The sequence below is a fragment of the Copadichromis virginalis genome, linkage group LG7 (genome assembly GCF_057382275.1).
Source record: "Copadichromis virginalis isolate Kocher_CV1m ecotype Utaka linkage group LG7, C_Virginalis_male_GT1.1, whole genome shotgun sequence".
In the NCBI taxonomy this organism is placed as follows: Eukaryota; Metazoa; Chordata; class Actinopteri; order Cichliformes; family Cichlidae; genus Copadichromis; species Copadichromis virginalis.
The window spans coordinates 52,343,406-52,349,702 of record NC_140624.1 but is presented as its reverse complement, the minus strand read 5'-3'; the positions used below and the strand labels follow the sequence as shown (position 1 = coordinate 52,349,702).

Here is a 6,297-nt window from a genome sequence, read left to right as displayed (position 1 = left end):
CATTTGAAGGAATGTGCTTGTTTATTAGCAAGACTAGAATGGAAAGAATTTCTCCCCAGCAGGGATTTAGGCAGATTAATTGATAAGCCAGTCTTTATAAAAAGCTACAAACATGTTAACTTAATTGTCTATTTGCATATTATTTCTCTACAAATAATTACAAGATCAATGTCCTGGGTGATAATAAATACTGCAGTGAACATTTCTGATTAAAAGTGCATTAAAATCATAGCAGAAATATATATAAAAATATTAAAATACAACCTTTTCCGCTTTCTGTCCAGTATGTAATGTACAGGGTGGTCAGGGTTACTTAATGGTGACTTCCTCTTCAGCACAGCTTCAAAAGCGTTGAGTTTGCAGCCAATTACAGAGCCCGCCTTCCTGATTAGTTTATCAAGTCTGTCAGTGTCACCAGCTCCAGTGCAGGTAACACGCTGATGGAAAATCCATCATTTTTCTGCACGCACTGAAGGATCTCAGCTTCCTAAGGAAATGGATCCCTATTCCTCATCTCCTTTTTTGTATATGTGGCGAGACGAGGTTGGGATATAAAGTAAATACTCTTCAGTTTTAAAGAACGACAACGCCACCCTGGGAATTTCACCCAGAGAATACTGGAAATGACACTAAATCACCAAAAAGGCACTTTGGATTGAGTATAGCGAACCTGAGACGAGGTTCAATAATAAACAAATTGACAATTTATTGGTAATTATTTAAAACACCGAATAAAAACATAATCATAAATATTCAAATACAAATATGCTTAAAAAGGTATTCAGAGCTGAGGCTTACCAGTGGAGGGGCAGGGATGCCACACACACAACTAAAGAAAGAAAACACACCAAAACACAAGTGCAACACACTATCACACACTCACACTAATAAACTAGACAAGGCAGGTGTGTACACTCAAGGGATCCCACCACCAAGGCACCCTAGTCTCCTCCACGTCGGCACTCCGCATCTGAATAAAAGAAACAAAGAAAATGTTAATATATTACAACAAACTAATGTGTAGCACCGGGGGATAACCCAACTGCAGGACCACACTGGTGATCTACAGCTAGAAAAAGGGCCTCCCACCAGTGGTGTAACAGAAAATCCAAACTACAAATCAAAAAGCAATAAAACAACATACAATCTGAATAAAACTCTAAAATCTGGAGCAAACGGAATCGCCGTACTGCTCCAACTTGCCGTCCACACGACGATAAGTTAACAGTCAATCAATATGCACGCCAGCTGACTCCGATAACCGGCATGCATATGGCCGTTGTCCACGCCGACGTCCACTGTAAAAGCTGACAGCAGCAGGGAAAGAATTCTCACAACGGGAACAGACGGCAAAAGCACAGCAAGGCAAAACAGCAGCACTTCAGTTCGCGTAGCTTGGCGCAAAACTAAGGCCCACACTTCCTGCGAAACATAATAAATAATTACTATAAAAGAACAATAGAAGGCAGAGAGCGTAACAAAAGTTGATTACGTACCAAATAAGCCGGGTCACAGAACGTAAGCAGAATAGCTCAGAGGAGGCTTCTATAGCTACGACCAGCCGCGATGGGGGCTTCAGAAGAATAACCCGCAAATGATCTCCACCACACCGAGGGGAAGTCAGGTGACCAAAAAGGAGATCACAGGCAAGCGACGCAGAGACACTCAAATGGCCACTATTTATACCAGCGCCCCCTAATGGGCCAGGCTGAAAGTGGGTTGGACCGAAGGATAACGTTCATCCTGCCACATATACAAAAAGGGGGGATGAGGGGAAGATCAACTTCTGAGTCGATCTTCCAGTTCAGCCAGTTCAAGTCCTCCACCACATCACCTTCCTGTCCCAGGTTAGACAAGACCAACATGTTCGTTCTCAGTCAAACAATCACCATGCCTGTGGGTTTTTTTCACATTCAGATTATTCATTGCATTTGTTTTTCAACTTTATTGGCAGTTAGGTTCCTATGAAATCATTTGTTGTTTCTTTTCTTTTTTAACTTGTAAAATGAACCATATTATTCACATAACTGCCTTTCTATGACGTTATTACATCTGCTGATTGTTAGGGAGATAATACTTTGACCGTCTGGAAGGCTTGCAATGGGGCAAACAAATCTGGAGCTCCTATGAATTACGGCCCAAAACAATACGACACTGTGGCCTGCTCAGATGGGAAATGTACACTCAGTATATTTGAAAATATTTGCATAGTGGCGCAATGTTCATAAATTTGGTTCTGAATAGCACCACAATTGATGTGAACTTTATCAGTCAATTAATCAAGCCTCATGGGTATAATTCAAGGCTTTCTTTCAAAATATCATATTGCAGTAATTTTTTTTTACTACGCAGTCTGCTGTTTTCAGAAGCTCAGGATAGGTATTTTATTATACCAGTGTTTAGTTCCTTTTAACTTTAAATCCATTAACCTCCTAGGACCTGGCGTCCAAATATGTGGACACCCGATTTTGGGTTGTCTAGACCAAAATACTACATTTTGCTCTACAAGCAAAGTTATTGTACAGGGTGGGCCATTTATATGGATACACCATAATAACATGGGAATGGTTGGTGATATTAAAGTCCTGTTTGTGGCACATTAGTATATGTGAGGGGGCAAACTCCTCAAGATGGGTGGTGACCATGGTGGCCATTTAGAAGTCGGCCATCTTGGATACAACTTTTGTTTTTCCAATAGGAAGAGGGCCATGTGACACATCAAACTTATTGGTAATGTCACAAGAAAAACAATGGTGTGCTTGGTTTCAACGTAACTTTATTCTTTCATGAGTTATTTACAAGTTTCTCTTTGTTCACAGCCATTGACATGTCGAAGAGGTTAACACGTGAAGAGCGGATTGAAATTGTGTTGATATCTGGTGAATGCAGTAACCGGGTCATTGCAGCAGATTTCAAGACACCCTACGAGAACACCCATCTCCCATGCTACAGTCAGCAAACTGCTTGCTAAGTTTCGTGAAACTGGTTCAGTGTTGGATTTGCCAAAATGTGGAGGCAAGAAAACTGTCACTAATGAAGAAACATCAGTGGCTGTCCTAGCTTCATTCAGCAAGAGCCCACAGCATAGCACAAACATCCCTTCGGCGGATATTAGCTACTCACAAATGGCACCCTTACAAACTCCAGCTACTGCAGCATCTCAACGAGGATGACCCAAATCGGCACACAGAATTTGCAGAATGGGCAAAACAAAAATTGGAACAGGACCCTCAGTTCACGCAGAAGATTTTGTTCAGTGATGAGGCAAACTTTTATGTGAATGGTGACGTTAACAAACAAAACCACTGCTATTGGTCTGACACTAACCCACATTGGATGGATCCCTCCAAGACTGTTGGAACAACAAAGGTGATGGTTTGGTGTGGTATATGGGGTACAACGATAGTGGGTCCATTCTTCATCAATGGAAACCTCAAGGCCACTGGATATTTAAAATTGCTACATGATGATGTGTTTCCCTCTTTATGCACTGAAGCTGGCACGTTCCCTGAGTTTTTCCAGCAAGATGGTGCACCACCACATTATGGGTGCCAGGTCCAAGCATTCCTAGATGAACAGTTTCCTGGAAAGTGGATTGGTCGTCATGGGCCAGTTGAATGGCCCCCAAGATCTCCCGATCTGACCCCCTTAGACTTTTATCTTTGGGGTCATCTGAAGGCAATTGTCTATGGTGTGAAGAAACGAGGTGTGCAGCACCCGAAACTACGGATACTGGATGCCTGTGCTGGCATTTCTCCTGCGATGTTGCTATCAGTGTGTGAAGACTTACTTATAGTTATAGAATATTCACAACATACTTCATACCGTGTACATTATAACATACCATAATAGACCCATTTCTGTAATATACTCACATATCTATATTATTGCTAATATATATTGTAATATATCTATATCACTAAAGCACTTCTGGATGGATGCAAACTGCATTTCATTGCCCTGTACCTGTGCAATGACAATAAAGTTGAATTCTATTCTATTCTATTCTAAGAGTGGGAGAAGAGGGTTGTATTGACAATCCAACACAATGGGCAGCACATTGAACACATTTTATAAGTGGTCAGAAACTTGTAAATAACTCATGAAAGAATAAAGTTACGTTGAAACCAAGCACACCATTGTTTTTCTTGTGACATTACCAATAAGTTTGATGTGTCACATGGCCCTCTTCCTATTGAAAAAACAAAAGTTGTATCCAAGATGGCCGACTTCTAAATGGCCACCATGGTCACCACCCATCTTGAGGAGTTTGCCCCCTCACATATACTAATGTGCCACAAACAGGACTTTAATATCACCAACCATTCCCATATTATTACTGTGTATCCATATAAATGGCCCACCCTGTAGTTACACAAAGGTTTGGGGAATTTTTGCTCGTTCATTTTTAAAATGCTACTCAGGAAATCTTAGATTTACTCAAGTCCAAAACATCCAACTCAGAATAAATGATCCCATACAATCAGAGGATCTTGGATGGATCCTGAGTAAGATTTCAAAGATATGAGTGAGTCATTGACAACATGGCAATAAATGCACACCTATGCTTATAGGACGCTTTTCTCACCTTTTGATAAAACCTTGTTATTGGCACAGCAAGTTGTGAAGTATAAAATAGAACCTCAGTATAGTTTGCTGTAGTATATATGCCTGATAATGATCTACAAAAATGTGAGCCAAGTCCTCATTCTAGCTTAGGTCAGTGTTTGAAAATCATGCGGCAGATTGCATCTGCTGCCTTCTGAGCCACTGTTCCTTGTTTCTGTGGGAAAGGAGTCGGAGCTGTGCAGCACTTTGAATGACCTCAGCTGGACTACGTCTGTGATCAGGAGGCTTGTTCTGGTGTCCCCTTGTGAACAAGAACTCCAAGCCAAATAACTGCGTGTGATCTGTGGAAGATAAATCCTTTCCCAGACAACACAGGGACATTTAATGCTTCACTAATGCTGCTGTGTGTTTCTGCTTAATTTGCACCGTAAATCTGACCGTGTGTCAGGGGGGTGAAAGATCTGTGTGCATGCTGAGTGACAGTTTTGCTCCATTTCTGCTTGTCAAACTGTTAAAGACTCTTTCCTCATGTCTTATGCCACTGGAATGATGGCGATAACTGTATTGTTTACCAGAATGTCATTTAAAAAATAATTAAATTGTGAAATCTTGACAGATTACTAGTAATTCTCACTGTGGCTTCTTTCAGTTACATTTAAAAGTGAGTAGATGAGAAGTGAGGCGGCACAATTTTTATAGTTCTTTTTGAGTATCAGTGTGTGGGGGCTTTTTGTTTTGCTTTGTTTTTTGAGGTTTGGGTGGGTGGGGTGGCGTTGTACTGGCTATGAACATATTTTAAAAATATTCCCAAGAATGCCAGCTTCTTTTCTTTAAAGATGGCCTTTCTTAGTTTTGTAAACACCAAGTACAGTATTTAGCGATCACTGTAGGCAAAGGACAATGACACTGGCCAGGCCTGACCGCTGCTGCCAAACAGATCAAGGTATGCTAAACAGACACAGCAAGTCTGCTTCAGGTTGTGCTGAGATGCTAGGAAAAAAAGGGTGTGGCAGAACACAAAGAAGCAAATTGTAAATATCGGCAAGGTCAAGCTGTGACACTCTGAATTTAAAGTAAAGCTAAACAAATTAAACAGTAAGTAAAGCTTACTGTAATAAACCAGATCAGGTCTGCAAACATGAACACATAAGGAAAGAAAAAAGCCAGCAAAACCCTTACGTACTTAGACCTGGAGTGAAACCACTAAATTCATAACTTTTATTATAACTTACTAGCTCATGATTACAAAGAAACAAATTTATTTACATTATTTGTGCATTTTAAAGCACAGAAGAGCTGTTTTTTACTTCAATAGAAAATAAATACACTGCCAACTGTGAGTGATGGCAAATGTAAAAAGCTAATTTGTCGTAGTTCTTTTTCCAGCAATTAAGCAAGTATAGGTTAAAAGCTCCTTAAAAAGCTTCTGTTGATATAAAATTACTTGTATAGGTCCCTACCTGGCCTGCAATAAATAGCAGATCTAGATTGGCTGTTCACATCTTGCATTTGTTCTAATGAGCCTCCAGGGAGCTGCTCATCTGGTTGTAAAAACATGAATGATAGTAAAAATAAAAAACAGCTCTATTACTCCACAGTGGAGTGTGTGGAAATGAGTGTCTGGGGTGATTTGTGACACAGTAAAAGCTGCAAGGGTGAAAGGGAAAATTTACAAGATGGTTCTGAGACCTGCTATGATGGTGGCAGTGAAAAAATTAGTATATCAGA

The 6,297-nt window shown here is 40.4% G+C and overlaps 1 long non-coding RNA gene across 1 annotated transcript; it reads right to left on the bottom strand.

Moving 5' to 3' along the window:
- Positions 1–681: 681 nt before the first annotated feature.
- On the bottom strand, positions 682–1,344 carry LOC146706104 (uncharacterized). Its single transcript, XR_014921738.1, has 2 exons — positions 1,145–1,344; positions 682–970 (listed from the first exon to the last, which is right to left on the bottom strand). It is a non-coding gene; the product is annotated as an uncharacterized LOC146706104 (long non-coding RNA).
- Between the last annotated feature and the right edge of the window lie 4,953 nt (positions 1,345–6,297).